This window comes from Alosa sapidissima, chromosome 17 (assembly GCF_018492685.1).
Source record: "Alosa sapidissima isolate fAloSap1 chromosome 17, fAloSap1.pri, whole genome shotgun sequence".
Classification (NCBI taxonomy): Eukaryota; Metazoa; Chordata; class Actinopteri; order Clupeiformes; family Clupeidae; genus Alosa; species Alosa sapidissima.
The window spans coordinates 11,260,367-11,277,519 of record NC_055973.1 but is presented as its reverse complement, the minus strand read 5'-3'; the positions used below and the strand labels follow the sequence as shown (position 1 = coordinate 11,277,519).

The following is a 17,153-nucleotide window of genomic DNA, read 5'->3' as shown; positions in this document are numbered from 1 at the left end:
CCTACTGTAGGCTAGTATAACTGAACTGCTACTTCGAAAAAACTGCAGTTATTTTGTGTAAGGGGATACAGCAAGCATCAAAAGCATGTGTGTGTGTTGTTTTGTTTTTCTTGCTTTATGATGCATAGCTCATGCTCTTTTATTCACCGCATAAGTGGTAGAGTAAATTAGTAAAATAAAGTGAATTAGGCCACCCACTTACCTTTCCCTATTTCCCAAATATCTTATATACATGTAGCTTGCTTTTGTGTGTGTTTAATATATTTATATTTTAAATAATTTGAGGAATACAGGAATGACACTTTGATAGTTTAAATTGTACTGGGCCTTTATCAGTTCCATAATTGAAAAACTTTTAGAACATGCAGTGATGTTGAACCAAAAAGGAACCAAACCAGCGAATCAGTGGCACCACCAGGGCTGGATCGCCCTATATGCACACTATGCATGTTGCGTAGGGCCCCGCAAGTGAATCAAGGCCTCCTTCCCATCTTCCCTTGAGTCAAGCTAATGACAGACAGTTATAGCGCTAGTGTCTCATATGAGCAGTGCAATGAGCAGTGAGAACAGCAGTCGTGTAAACTTGTGTTCGTTTCTTGATGTCAACGAATAATCTGAGTAGGCCTAGTAACGTTAAGTTGCTGGCCTAAAAGGGAAGTGAATCCCTTATACTAGCAAGCCACAGACAGATCAGGGGATTCACTTACCAGAAGTGATGGGAAGTGAATCCCCTGATCTGTTTGTGGCTTGCTTACCAAGACTTTCCCAGTACTTCGCGAAAGTTGTGACATATACTGTAACTGCATATCCGTTTTTTGAATGCCAGCGACATCTATTTAAATGTGTTCATAATAACATGCGTGCTCGAGATGAAACTACTTTTTACTGATGGGGAGGCACTGCTGATGGGGAGGCACTGCTCATCAGTCAGTTCTGTAAATTCACTACAGTGACTTACAACCCTATGACTGCTTTAAAACAAACATTCATTAAGACTTCTTTGAATGTCATTCTTAAAGATACGAAAAAGTTAACTTTGCTCCATATTCCTTTCCTTTGCATACAGTATGTGTTGGTGTCTTGCTATTGATACAATCTCAAGCCTTGATCTTGAGACATTTTTCTTTAGACTACTAAAATTATATTGCACCTATAATGCATCCTCTGTGTCCTCTGGCTTATTGTAGAATTTGTGATTACGTTTACAACTATTATGTGGGGCTTGCAGATTTTATGTATGTGTAAAAAATATTTATACTGATGCAATGTGTATTGTTCATAGGTTACCCATTCAACCTCTCTGTCAAGACAGGTAGAATTTGAAGCAAATACAAAGGATGTCATTCCTTTGTTTTCCATCACATATGTAATTACCATACTTTTTTCAATCCTGTCTTGCTTAAGGTATGAACCATTTTGTATTTCACTGACATGCATGATTATAGCCTACATATGCATGAATACTGTCACATTTTATATATCTTTCATTTGTACATTTAATATTTTTATACCCTCACAGAATATGGGGGTGAGGTTAAGATCACGTGTAAGGTTAAGTTACCTTTGGGATCAGCTATCAGCACAAGGTGTTTTTTTTTTTGCTTGACAGATTTGACTGTGTGAGGAATAAAGTGTGGGTTGCCACGTTTGGTGTGATCTCTGCTGGTCTGGCAGTGCTCTCATCCTTTGGGATGATGCTTCAGATAGATAGATACTTTATTGATCCCCAGGGGAAATTCAAGGTCTCAGCAGCAGCATACATACAACACAAACACATTCTTTAACAGCAGACAGAGTAATTAAAGTATATAATATGAAAACACAACTAAGCAGTAAGGACAGTAGAAGATAAAGAATATGCTAAATATACTAAAATACAAATTATACTAACACTTAATACAATATATAAAAATATACTAAAATACAAATTACAAAAATACAAATTATACTAACACTTAATCTAAATCAATTCTAAAAACAGTATCCACATAGTGGTGATTAATAAATCAGAGGCGCTTGCAATGACTGAGGCAGGGACTGAGCCTGTGATTCTCTGTGCATAGTAAGGTATGGTAAGGTGCTCTACATTACATTACATTACATTACATTTGGCTGACACTTTTTTAACCAAAGCGACTAACAACATGGTAAACAGTAAGTTTTAGAACAATTCTCACAATTTTAGGACAGTTTAAAAAAAACACATTAGAGTACAGTAAGAATAAGTGCGTCGGTGAGTGCTGTATTTTAACAGTTACTTGTCAGTTTAACGGCTGGTGAGTGCTAGGATCAGTAAGACTTGTTGTAAGTGTTGCTATGAGAGTAGATGTTCTCTAAAGAGCTGGGTCTTCAGGAGTTTTTTGAAAGTGGAAAAGGATGTCCCTGCCCTTGTAGGAACTGGCAGTGTGTTCCACCAACGAGGAACAACAGATGAGAAAAGTTTGGATTGGCTTGAGCGTACCGGTGGTAGAGCTAGACGTCGTTCGTCAGAGGAGCGCAGCGGTCTGGAGGTAGTGTAAGTCTGTATGAGGGCATTCAAGTAGGTGGGAGCAGAACCGGAGACTACTTTGTAGGCAAGCGTTAGAGACTTGAATTTGATACGGGCCGCCATAGGTAGCCAGTGTAGCTGGATGAGCAGCGGGGTAACATGTGCCCTTTTGGGTTGGTTGTAGACCAGGCGTGCCGCCGCGTTCTGGATCATCTGAAGTGGTTTCACTGCGCAGGCTGGGAGACCTGTCAGGAGGGCATTGCAGTAGTCGAGTCGTGAGATGACTATTGCCTGAACCAGAAGTTGGGTAGCATCAGGTTGGGTAGCTCTAGGTGCTCTGTGTGAATGAGTGTCATGGTGGTAGTGCAATGGTGATAGTGGCCATGGTGATAGTGCAAATGAATAAGTCAACAGTGCAACAATGCAGAAATAAAGTAAAGTAAAGTCTATATATCTATAATATATTTAACTATTTAAGAAAATGTATAAGTGTGGCCACAGTTCGGCTGTGGCATGGAGGGGGGGGTTATGCATATGTGCTAATGTGCTAATATAGCACGCAAACAGTGAGGCATAAAGACAGTGGTACAAGTGGCTAGTGGACAGACAGTACCAAACATGGAGGGGGTGAAGAGGCAGACAGACTATGGAGAGAAGTCTATCTCTCTTCCCTTAAGTGAGGCATTGAACAGTTCAATGGCCCTGGGGACAAATGACTTTTTTAGTCTGTCAGTTGTGCAAGACAGTGAGCGAAGTCTCCAGCTGATCAGGCTCTTCTGCTTAACAATAGTGCTGTGGAGTGGGTGACACTCATTGTCCAAGATGTTGATCAGTTTGTTCAGGGTCCTTTTGTCAGATAGTGAAGTGATGCACTCCAGTTCAGCTCCAACCACAGAGCCAGCTTTCCTTACCAGCCTGTCAATTCGCCCCACATCCTTCTTCCTTGTGCTTCCTCCCCAGCATACTACTGCATAGAAGAGGACGCTGGCAACAACAGACTGGTAGAACATCCTGAGGAGCTTACTGCACACATTGAAGGACCGCAGCCTCCTCAGGAAGTACAGCCTGCTCTGCCCTTTCTTGTAGAGTGCATCAGTGTTGGCTGACCAGTCCAGTTTATTGTCCAGAGACCCAGATACTTGTAGGTGCTAACCACCTCCACATTGACCCCATCAATGTGGACTGGTAGCAGAGTGGGCTTAGACCTGCAGAAATCCACCACCATCTCCTTGGTCTTTGAAGTGTTAAGTTGAAGATGATTGAGTTTGCACCATTGCACAAAGTCCTCCACCAGGCTTTTTGTTTCTGTTTCTGACGAACTGTGGTCGCTCGGTCAGGTAATCTGTAATCCAGGTTACCAGGTGAGCGTCCACACCCATCTGCAAGAGCTTGTCTCCCAATCTGAGGGGCTGGATGGTGTTAAAAGCACTTGAGAAATCAAAGAACATGATTCTCACAGCACTTTCCCCCTTGTCCAGGTGGGAATGTGTCCTGTGTAGAAGATAAGTGATGGCATCGTCCACACCCACTTTCTCCTGGTAAGCAAACTGTAACGGGTCTAGTGCATGGCGTACCTGGGGTCTGAGCATGCCTAAGACCAATCGCTCCATTGTCTTCATCACATGTGATGTAAGAGCGACAGGTCTGTAGTCATTAAGCTCACTAGGGTGTGGCTTCTTAGGGACAGGGGTGAGACATGATGTCTTCCACAGTGTTGGAACTTGTCCAGGGCGTAGGCTCAAATTGAAGATGTGCTTCAGTGGCTCCCCCAGTTCAGCAGCACAGGCCTTGAGTAGCCTTGGGCACAGTCTGTCAGGCCCAGCTGCTTTATTTCTGCGCAATTTCTTAAGTTGGACTGTCACTTCTGATCTTTTGTAATGGTGAGGGGTGTAAGGGGAGGGGAGGGGGAGGGGTGCATCTGGGATCTGTGTGTCTGATGGCTGTTGACTGAGGTCGTTGTCACCTCATTGTTCATGATCGCCATGTGGGGGAGGGGTGCAAAATCCAGTGATGGTGGGGGTACGATAGCCTGTGATGATGGAGGTGAGTGTTGCGCTGGTATTGAGGGGGTGTGAGGGTGGGGGCTGGGGGATGGTGGACAGACCACCGCCATTGGAGCTGGAGCAGGGCAGTCAAACCTGTTGTAGAAGTGGTTCAACTGGTTCGCCCTGTCCAGGTCCCCCTCCACAGAGCTGCTGTTCTTCTTCAGGCCAGTGATAACCTTCATGCAGTCCCATGTCTCCTTCAAGTTGTTTTCCTGCAGCTTCTGTTCCACCTTCTTTCTGTAATCCTCCTTAGCTTCCTTCAGCTTGAATTTGAGTTCCCCTTCACATTAGAGTGCCTTTCGTCATGACAGTGGCCAACTCACCCTTTCTGATATTAGGTAAGGCTGTGAGCTCAACACTGTAAGAAAATTTCCCGTAAAAAAACAGGAATCAACTGGCAGCAGAGTTTCCAGGAAGTTCCTGTTATTTAACGGTGCCCTGGTTTAACATTAAGTTAATGTAAAATAACAACATTAATTGCCTGTAAATTAACAGGAAACAACTGGCAGGATTTCCAGGAGCTTCCCGTTGTTTAACGCAGACTACCATAACATTAAATTCCTGTTAAGTATATAACATCATTTTCATGTTGGGTAACAAGAAAAAAATGTGATCTTCACGTTAGTTACACAACAGGTCTTTAATTTTTTACAATTACAGGAAACAAGTGCCATATATTGAGTTCATCCACTCTCAAATCAACATTTTAAAGATAAAAATCCATTTTTTCACATCAGTTACTTATTTGTAGTTTAACAGATATTTTATTTCACAGCACTTACTTGACAGTCTAACAGTAAAGTAATCTTTGTAATCTTTGAAAGATGAAGGGACATGAAGCAAGATAATAGTAAATAGTAATTCAGGAACATGTAGACTGACTATAATCGTATTTCAGGATCAGGGAATAAGACACAGAAGAATTATCATGGAAAATAAAAACATCGCATTAGGCTCGTGTATCATGTATGAATGTAAAATGTAGATACATAGTAGTATTTTGAAAATCGGATTTCAAAGAACAGGTAATAGGATACAGAGGAATTACAATGGAAAACAAATACATTGCATTAGGCCCGTTTAAAATGTAGACACGCTATAAAATCGTATTTCAAAAAACAAGGAATAAGGTACAGAAGAATTATCATGAAAAACAAAAACATCGCATTAGGCTCGTGTATCACGTATGAATGTAAAATGTAGACACGTGATCTAGTTGTATTTCAAAAATCGGAAATAAGGTACAAAAGAATTATCATGGAAAATAAAAACATCGCATTAGGCTTGTGTATCACATATGTATGTAAAATGTAGACATGTTATCTAAAGTAGTACTATTTCAAAATCAAATAAGATACAGAATAATCATCACAGATATTTATCAATTATCAATATCATTGCATCGCATTGGCCTTGTGTACATGTGAGAATGAATAAACTGGACAGATTATGTCCAGAAGAATTTAAAGTAAGAGATGAGTATAAATGATAATCAGGGAGGGAATCAAGTAACATTCATGAGAAATCAAGTAACATTCACTTTACTTATTAGTGATTGTTCTTAGGCTTCTTCTGGGCCTTTTTCTGTGAGAGAGAGAAAGAGAGAGAGAGAGAGTTACAAAGACTGATAGGGTACACTAGGATTCATGTAGAGGAAAATTGTGCCAAAGTGAATGAATCGGATGTGAATTTGTAACGTTAACACACTTTCTCACAATGAAATTAACTGACATTTATTACTTACTGTAACTGCATTTATATTTGATTTAATCAGTTGTATGAAGTAGAAGTATAGTGTTATGTGGTTATTACAGCAGTACTATGCATGATTGCTCTCTTCAGAGGGTGTAATCCTGCATAGTAGTGCTTATAACTACATAGTAGACTACTACACAACCCCCCCAATACATACCACACATAAAACAAACCCTGGTTCGAAAGTGTGACATGAACTTACCTCTGGAAGAATTCAAGGGTGCACGCTGCCTCCTCCTGATATTGCAGATTCAGAATATAGAAGGTGGAGAAACATGTCGCAATCCCTGTTAGAAATGTGGCGAGGTTGGACCCTTCACAAACGATTAAGGATTCAATGCTGACCATCCACTTTTGATGATTACCTTGTCGTTCACCTGAAAAAAAGAATTTATCATATTCAATTTAAGATATAGATCCACATGTCAACTATGATTAGATTCCTTTTAGGATTTTGTCCAAACAAAATTCAATACAGAAAAAAAAAAAAACATTTAGTGTTCAAAAGTTGATTTAAATATGTATATGTTGATCATTATTACTCTAGTGAATGAAAACAAACATACCTAGTAATATCAGGCGAGGCGTCACAGGTAGGCTTGGAAGACTCAACATCAGCTACAGTCGCACATCCCTTAGCAAAAGAAAAGAAAGGCACTGAACAACTCTTCATGATGTGTGTGTGTGTGTGTGTGTGTGTGAGAAAGTGAATGTAATCTCTGTGAGTGTGTTGTGTGTGTGTGTGTGTGTGTATGTGTGTAAGGAGTGAGTGAATGTGAGTTGTCTGCAAGGTGAGTATGAAAGGTGTGTGTGTGTGTGTGTGTGTGTGTGTGTGTGTGTATGTGTGTCTGCCGTTGAATGATTAAAAGTGATGAGGCGGGTGTGATAAGATGTTTGTGTGAGGAATGTGTGTATGTGTGGGCAAAGTGAGGGTGCTTGCTTTTGAAATTGTCTGTCTTATCAAAACCACATTGTTTATGGTTTCTATATATGTGTGTCTAAAGACCTAGATAGATAGATAGATAGATAGATAGATAGATACTTTATTGATCCCCAGGGGAAATTCAAGACCTGCATGTCTCTTTTATTTGGCAATCTGGAACACAGCATGGAAGGTCTATATTGGGCATATTGTCATGAATTTAGGTATGGCTCACATAAATAGACGCAGTGGACTGATGCCCACATATGACATGTAAACATCTTCCTGTTGCATGCCGGGCTAGCTGAATAGCACTGCTACTAACTTCGTTTCAGCAGGGTAATATTCAGAGATGTATTATACAACTTGTATAAACATGACCAGTGTGCTTTCAAACGTTGTATTTCTGGTCAAAGATGACAGATAAACTCACCTTATTGTGTTGATGGGTTTGGGTATGATTCCAACGTATCGTCTTCTCTCAGCAGACAGCTTCCCATCACCAGATCGAAGGTAACGTTAATAGATAACAGGAAGTACGTGTGTTCCAGAATAAACATTACGGGCGTGGTAAATAACAGTGTTGGAGCCTGATTTTACACATTTGTCTTACTAATGACTGGAAAGTCCTGTTTATTGAAGGAAACAGGTGAATAATGTTGGAATCTGGGTGTAAATTTACAGAAACTTTTTACAGTGAACCTTTATCAGACTTATCCATCTTTAATAGAACACTGTGTAGAGCTGTGTTTCTCCACCGGGTGACGTCTGGCATCCTCAGATGAGCCACAGAGCTGACACTAAGCTAATACAATTAAATTGAAATAAATTAATGCATAATTTTGGAATGTTTATTCTAGCTTTATCTTAAGTAAATGGAGGCCACATCAGAGAAAATAGTGATTATTTTTTCTAACACCGAAGCTGCAATCAGTTAGCCTGGCCAAGGGGCGGGCAGAGAATTGTCTTTCAAACTGCCTAGGCATGCAATAGGCCAGCGCTACGACCATATCCGTATCCGGACGGCAAAACGGGTAAATACATCCTTCTTCGAAAGGAATGACTTAAGTGCATTGTGTTGCTCAACTTTCAAAGAAAAGCACAAGTCCAACTCCTCCAAAGTTGACGCCAACGCCGATTCAAACAACCGCTCTTCGTTTGCCATAGCCACCTTCCTTGTTGTTCACCGTCGCAGGACTGTCGTCATCCTGTTAAGCCCGCCTTAAGACTCTCTAACAAAATAGAGCGCTGTGATTGGATGACGTCCACTGCGTCAGCCCATAGAAATCCCTATGGTTTGATACTAGACGTACAGGCTGAGCAAATTAATTTGCCGCCTCTAGGGTGCGTCTAGATTTCTAGGCTAGCAATCAGTGTTTGGAACGTAGCCTGTATGACGTCTACAAATATTTACAGCGCTCGACATTAATGGTTAATTAGCAGCAACATGGACAAGGTTTTTGAAAAGAAATGCTCCAGAGTCTGATCCATTTGAATCTGAGCCCTCAACATAATCCTCTTCATCGTGTGGTCATTCAGTGAAGGAGGTAGAGACCTCCAGCAAGACTAGAAAGACTAAAATGACAATTAGGCCTACCTCATGTTCGGATTCATCTTCCAGGGGTGGGTATAATGCGTTACAAGTAGCCTAACGCATATGAGTAAAAAAGTATTTTTTTCGAGGAACAGCAACTTTCCATATTCCTTTTTCAAAACTGTATTTCTCACTCAAGTAGGCTACATTTGAATTGCCTTTCGTTACGAGTACAAATTTATTATCGGAGGAGAAAGTATCTCAAGGGAGAAAAGCGCCACCCCTCCCTTGGTGCACAACGGCGTGGGAGGGAAGAAAAAAAAAACATGGCTTCAGAACGCATCGTTACGTTGCCCCGCGATTATGAAAGGAATAACTGGCCTGCATGTACACGGAATAGATGTTCTATACTGTATAAGAGCTGTGGACCAGGAGCTGTGTGTCTGTGCATCGTCCCAGGCCTAAATCTCTCACTGAGAGTCACACTCCTGTGTGTGTGTGTGTGTGTGTGTGCATGAGTTGTAGTATTCTACATGCGTTATGCATTTGTTGGTCTTCAGAGACAGTGTGTGTATTCTAATGATGATCTACATAAAAAAATTTTTTTAAAGTTTGGGGTGCCTCGAGATTTATCTTTCACGTAAAGGGTGCCGCGACTGAAAAAAGGTTGAGAAACACTGGGTAGAGGATGCAGTGATACAGTACCACTGAAACTTATTATTTTTTTTTAACAATTTTGTTTCTCTAAGGGATTGGAGTCGATGACATGTTCATCCTCTTGTCTTGCTGGCAGCAGACCGACGTCCATGACAAAATGGAAAACCGTTTAGCAAACACCTACAAAGAGGCAGCCATCTCCATCACCATCACCACTCTGACCGATGTCCTGGCCTTCTACATCGGCCTGATGACCCCATTATGCTCCGTCCAGTCTTTCTGCCTGTACACCAGCGCCACCATCCTCTTCTGCTACATCTATAGCATCACATTTTTCGGGGCCTTCCTGGTGTTGAATGGACGAGACGAATGGAGAACAGCAACAAGCACTGGCTGACCTGTAAGGAGGTGCCGGAGGAGGGCCTAGTGGGACAGTCGAAATGGTACAACCCAGAGCGGTAGAAAAACAGAGTGGCGACACTCCCATAGACTTCCATAGGAAACAATGGCGGCGCTTTTTCAGGGCTACTTCGGCGTTATGCAGAGCTCAAAAGTTCCTAACTTTGACAATTAGCTTTACAATTAGCTAAACAACTTTGCTTTAGCCCCATTCACTTCCATTGCTTTCTGCCTGATGTTGTCAGTGGTAAGTAGACGAAGGTACGACGTTTTTTCAATTGGCATATGCATTTCCTATACCAACTGCACTAGTAGATACTGGTATTGTTCTTTGAGGTTTTTGTGCTGCTTGTTTAACTGATATTTATTGCTTAAATGTTGACTGAAATTTTAAAGCCAAAAGTTAGCCTGCAAACCTTGATGTGGAGAGAGCCTAGCTTAAAGATAATGTTCCTACGTCAATAATGAATTTCAGGTTTCATTTGGTTAGCCTATTGTAGTAGGGCAACTTTAGATGATAGGTTGGTTGTCAACAGGTTTTTATTATGTTTATAATGCTACATTTTTCAAACCTGATTGCGTTAGCTTACTAGCTTACGTTAGCTAGCAGTCAGCTCATTCACATACAGTGTTAACGTTAGACATGCTATGAGGGGGAACACAAACTTTATCTTGATAAAATACATTTCATACAGCATGGTAACTCTATATTCAGATGTGCTAGTTATCAATGGGTTTGTGATTAACGCTCTTCAGGTGAAAAATTGATGAAATGAATGTGATTATTGTCTTTAAACCTGATATAGATTAGCTTGCTAGATGGCGAGTTTTATGGCGTTATGAACTGAACCGTGGGCTAAACATGACATGAGTAGGCTAGCGTCCACGACTCGTGAACGAGGGGATTTCAGTTATGAATTTCAGGGGAAGCAGTAGGAGCAAAACCTAGACTATTATAAGTTATTGTTGTTGTTACTGGTGCCTGGCTCTTGTGTCCTTTGCCAGCCCAGTCCTGTGCCACTATCACTGTTCCAAACGGGACAGTGGCACAAGCAGTAGGCGAGTGTGGCACGAGCGTGGTCGTGGGACAGTATAGCGTCTGTATAGTACCCCACATTAGGAGTTTTTGCTCCAACTGATGATCGGTTTCAGTTCATTTAGTTTTCAGTAATTTTACATTTCGTGTTGGTGTTCTTGGTGTAATAATTTTGATTGCTTTATCTGCCAAGTAATTTGTCAAATACATAGCGAAGTTTGCATGGAAGAGACTGACGTGACAAGAGGGCATTGCCTTTCATTCTTTGTAAGTAGGACAAATGTCTTTTTTTGGATAAAGACAAGAAGGGTGTGCGATATATGACTGGAATGGTCAGATAAGATCATTTTTTAGGTTTGAGGTCCACACGATGGGGCCCTTACACAAACGGAGTTGTGTTGATCCAGCATCTTCCACACCTCCCATAACACTCCCGACTCCAGCCAAATGTTGCATCCTCCTTACCATGTCCCTCTTATAGGTGTACAGAGTCGGAGGGCTACCCATCCCTTCCACATTGTGTCTTTTGTGTAGTTCACACACAAGTGTTGTTCAACACTTGAAACTGAAATCTTTTTATTTTTTGGAAACCTAAATGAGTGTCAGACCTCCTTTTTATGTTGCAGTGTCACCATACCTTCCTCCCAGTCTTTTTTGCATTTGTTCCTGTTCTTGTTTTAAATACACATTGAAAACTTAATAAAAATTCTATTGAAAACATGTATCAGTCATCCTTTTCATAGTCTCACCAGCCGGCTGAAATATAAGTTATAAGTATTTTATTGAAATAGTTGATTGCTTATTGAGTTACAAGTGTGTTATTGAAACAGTGGGTGTCTTATCTTGCAGTATTAATCAACATTTTCAAATTTAAGTTGTTATTGATTCTTATTTAGCCTATGTGTTTTTGACATGTTTATGGCTTAGTCTTAAAATGTTACCAAGGCTGTGTGGTGGCCACCTTTATGCTATTTCTCTAAAAGAACTGAACAGATTTAATGCATTGATCAAACTTTTAGGCTATTAGGCTACTGAATGCTGAAAAGGACACTGGATCTAATGTCCACACACAAAAAGGATACAAAATGCATAGCCTACGTTTTGACAATGTAAGTAAAGTATAGCGTGATACAGGCAAATGTAGGAATGTCCAGCAAGGAAACAAACGTTCAATGTTAGAACTACCAAAGAACATATTTTAGATCGATGTTGCAAACTACTCGCAGTATATAATTATGACCGCCGCTAGCGAAGCGGTCATATAGGGATTGTCAAGTTTTTTGTTTTTTTTTCCCCGTCATCTACTTTCTGAATTTTTGGTCAACGATACCCGGGACACCGAACCACCAGGGCACATGAAATTTGGTGGGTATGAAGCCCCACTAGACTTTTACGGAAAAATTTTGTTTCGTCCCCGGGGGCCACTCCCCCCCGTGCTGGGCCCCCCGAACTGCAAAAAAAGCAGTTTTTCCTAAATAACTTCCTGAACCGTGGCACTGAGGATGAAGAATCTTTTATGGTATGTTGGTCTCAAGGGCCCACATCAATCTGGCCCATAATCACTCATTTGTGATTTGCACCCCTCCGGTAAAAAATGAAAATGCAATATTATTCTGCTTTAATCGCCCCTATCTTCAGTTAAGATGTTTAGAACTGCACCAAATTTTATGTGTATGATTGACCTGGCATTCTCTGGGGGTATGCCAAGTTTCGTAGAATTTCATCCATGGGGGGAACTAAAAAAAATTAGGTTATGTGTACATTTAGTGACTGTACATTCATTGGCCTGTAGATGGCGGTGCACACATATACACATGCACACACACAGGCGCCCACATACTATCGGTATTAGAATGGCCGGTACATAATTACAAATTCAGTAGGATTAAAAGAAAGCCAAAATAAATATTCATCATCATCATCATGGCTGCATTTCCAGTATTGGCGATAAGTAGTCGTTTGTCCACTAGATGGCACGTCGTTGCAGTGAGACGTAATTTTGTTGGAAGTTAAAAGTGGGTTGGAAAAACAATGGACGCTTCATACAAGGAGTGTAGTTTACTGCAGAGAACGTCTAATAAGGATAGGATGATGTTCACATGAAATGTAATTTCCATTTCTTCTTGAAGCCGAAATAAATCTGAGGATGTTTATCGGACATGCTTGGTTTTTACTGCAGGTACGTTAATCTTATAATATCAATAAAGTAGGCCTAATGTTACCGTTAGCATTGGTTGAGTGATGGAGGCCAATTTGATTGATTGCATTTGTAGAAAACTATAAATGCGGTTATACCAAGCAAATTGATAGCAGCACTGTAATTGTATCTTTAGACTGTCATTTGTTACACGTGCTACAAAAATCATTCTGTGCAATGGAAGATTTACCAACGTTACACCGGTCTGATACAGTTTTGCCTATACATGTGTGAGACACTTTTGTTTTAAGTGCATGCAGGGTGTGAGAGGGGAATCGATGTGCTTTGATTCCAGCTTGGTAGTTGTAGTCTGTGAAATTAAAAAGCACGTGTGTGTGAAGTATCCGACACCTTCATTTCATTATGGCGGCTTTAGCAACACACCTTAAGCTACTGTGTAGTGGGTCCCATTTAGAAGTGGCTACTTCATTCGCGCTTTCCTTGACTCATAGAGTTGCGTGAATTTTATTACAACTTTTCGCCACGATATGGCAGTTTAAGTCCGCTTGATACTGTAAGGCGTAAGCCATTGGTTTCCAAAGGAGATTTTATTTGTGTCGCCAGCATAGCCTATTGACAATTTATGTTGTAAATAGGCCTACCTTATAAGCCTACCTGTAGCTTAGGGAAGCTAACAGCTTTCTATTAGGATCTAGTTTGTTAGTTACAGTTTTGTCATAACTCCCTGATGCATTTTTGCATTTAGAATAGCCAGAGTGTGGATATCTCAATCGGAAAATTAAACAATATCGGGTGCCTATGGACTAGTCTGGGTGAACCCAGCCTGATCTGCCCGCTATTTATTTTTGGATTTCTTAAAAGATTGAGCTTGGTCTAGTGAAAGCCAGACTAGCCATGGACCTCAGTTACACAATGCAAGGGAGCATGAATCAGCCTATATTTGCACGAACAATAACGGACAACAGCTCTTCAATTTTGGCCCGTTAAAATGTGTATGAACAGTCTAGCGACGCATTTCATCAAGGCCCATTTGGACATGTCAGTTATTTGCACCACTGGTTAGATGTAAAACAGCATTTAGTTTCAGACTACTGTTACTTAATTTGTGCATTAACAATGAAGTTTCAGACTACTGTTACTTAATTTGTGCATTGACAATAAAGTATTACATGAACTAAAGATGACTAAAATCTTATGTAGAAGAAGAAACATTCACAAAAAATCCATCCATCCAAAAATTACCTTTGTTTTTGATAGCTGTTGAAAACGGCATGGAACTGACAGAGATGTTTTTGTTTATAAATAAATAAATAAATAACATTATGCATTATGAAACTTTTTGCTCTTCCCAAATACAATGTAGCCTACAGGTGTAAGTGACCTTTCATCAATCCAGTTGCAATGGATGAACTGTGATGAACTGCCCTACCTGTGATTGTTTAGAGATTTTGAAGGTTTTGTAACAATGCTACATCTTCTTTGGCTATTCTACAATCTATTCACCTTTTCAGCACCAGTAGGCTACTTTCTGTGCAGCCGCACACACACACTCAGGCATGCCAAACAAGCATACACAAAAGTTTCAAGAGTGGGGGATGGAGTAAAATATGGAGACAAATTCAAGTGTGATTTATTTTCGCGGAACGGATGTACAGGACTGAGCGGTGGTCATATTTTGTACCGCTATGCGGTACATCTAGTTGACACTATAATGCAAGCATGCTAACACGTAATAACACTCCTTTTTGGTTTGTTGTAATGTTTCCCGTTCAATAACGCACACGCAAAAAGCTGTTTGGAACTGTTGAAGCGTACGTGAACCATTGGCGCTTGGCGGCGACTTCAAAGAGTGTCGCAACTCTCTTTTTCTATGGCTCTGGTACAACCTATGCTGTGTGGGAGGGGCTTATGACCCCCACACGGGCAAAGAGGAGGTACAGCCCATGAACCACTTTTTCAAAAAGTATTATGCACCCTTCCTGACCAAATCTGGGATTAAGACTCTGGTTATTCTACTCTATTCCATATATCTGTCTGTCAGCCTGTATGGGTGCTTTCAGATCCAGGAGGGAATAGACCTGCGCAACCTAGCAGCTGATGACCCCTATGTAGTACAATATTACAACGACGAAAAGGCATACTTTTCCGAATATGGTCCAAATATTATGGTCATCATACGTGGGGAATTTCCTTACTGGGATGAGAAAAATAGGCTCTTGAGTCATGTGTTGAAGACTTTAAAAACCTTTCTTTTATTGAAAAGGACATATTCAGCTCATGGCTGAAATCATACAAATACTATGGACAACACACCAACCTGAATTTGAGCGCTGAACCCATTTTCAAGAATAACCTTAGCTTGTTTTTGAGATTCTACTCAGATTTCAAGCACAATGTTAGTTTCACTAACAATTCCATACATGCCTCACGTTTCTTCATCCAGACTGTAAACATATCCACGGTCCTTGATGAAATGAATATGCTGAACAAATTGCGAGATACTGCCCAGAGGTGTCCAGTTCCTTTACTGGTTTATCACCCTGCATTTATTTACCACGACCAATATGCTGTTATTGTCACTAACACTATCCAGAATGTTGCAATCACCACAGCAGTGATGCTGGTGATTTCTCTCCTCTTGATTCCGAACCCATTGTGCTCTCTCTGGGTGACATTTTCCATAGCCTCTGTCATCTTAGGGGTCACAGGGTTCATGGCCCTCTGGGATGTGAATTTAGATGCCATCTCCATGATCATCCTTGTGGTGTGCATTGGCTTCTCTGTGGATTTCTCAGCACACATCTCATATGCGTTTGTGTCTAGCAAAAAGCCAAGTACAAATGAAAAAGCTGTCGAAGCACTCTACCATCTTGTTTATCCTATACTACAAGGCGCATTGTCCACTATACTAGGGGTTGTGGTGCTCTCGGCCTCCAAGAACTACATTTTCAGGACTTTTTTCAAGATCATGTTCCTGGTGATCTTCTTCGGTCTCTTGCATCATGTTCATTCCGGTGTTCCTCACCTTCTTTGACATGTGCAGTGGAACCCCTGCCAAAATCCGTAATCAGAATGAGGAGGAGGGCCAGGCCATGGGCAACTGCCAAGCCAAGAGCAAGCAGAAAAATGGGTCGAGAGGACGAGAACAAAGACAAGCAAATCTACGTCAATCACTCGTTCTTGCCGGACAGCAATAACCAGGTATGTCAGTCGCAGTCATGTTCTGCTATCTGGAGTGTGACGCTTAACAACCAGCACACTGCAATTGACTAGGTGTGCCTGGCAAGCACCATCCCAATGTTCACGGTGGACAGTGAGACCTATGAGGTCCACATGCACACACCAAGCAACAATGCTTTGGTCACAGATAGCTGTCACCAAAACCAGGCATCTCAGGAGGATCAGAATAGCATTAAGGGGAATAACCTACCTGATGGTAGTGTAGCAGTGTCTCCCAATTGCTCTGATGCGGTTAGCCATGAATGAATTCTCCTCGTACTTTGTTACATGTATGCAAATGTTTACGCAAGTTACTTAATGGTGTGAAAGAATGAGTTTGAAAATACAGACCACATATGTTCAGGGTACACAGTGGTTTTGGTTTTGAAACATTATATAACAACTGGGCACATTATTGATGGCACGTAAACCTGAACTCAGTATAGTGTAATTTTTTTTTTTGTGGTGGCAACAATTCATCTGTTTTAAAGGCTTTGGTTGGTCTATGAATAACCATTGTAGGTCTTGAGGCACTCTGTATATTACACAACTGGCTTCCCCTTAGCTAGGCTTTTGAGTGTTCCTGCCAGGTCCTTTGTGAATGCTTGTTTGGGACAAAAGAGCTGGTCCGAGCATTTAAGAAGCCTGGCATCTATGCTAGTTTTCCCATTTCTTATTTTTATTTGTTTTTGGGGAAAAAAAAATCCTAGGGTTTTTTATGACTGCATGTGATCTTTTGAAAGAGGGGTCAACTGTGAAATTGTACATGTGTGTAAAAACGGTAATGTTATTTTTCAAGTCTCTTTTTCATTTAGATGTTGCACATAACTTAAACATTAATTATATTTCAAAAATACTATTATTATTGTTTATATTACTGAAGTTTTTTATTTTGTAAAAAATCTGTTCATATGTTGAGAACTGACATTCACTTGGAAAG

General features: G+C 40.8%; 1 long non-coding RNA gene and 1 pseudogene across 1 annotated transcript; one reads left to right on the top strand and one right to left on the bottom strand.

Moving 5' to 3' along the window:
- Nucleotides 1-869: 869 nt before the first annotated feature.
- On the top strand, nt 870-16,480 carry LOC121688920 (annotated as a pseudogene).
- Nucleotides 5,965-7,905, bottom strand: LOC121688662. Its single transcript, XR_006024649.1, has 4 exons — nt 7,644-7,905; nt 6,855-6,922; nt 6,491-6,665; nt 5,965-6,117 (listed from the first exon to the last, which is right to left on the bottom strand). It is a non-coding gene; the product is annotated as an uncharacterized LOC121688662 (long non-coding RNA).
- Nucleotides 16,481-17,153: the final 673 nt, after the last annotated feature.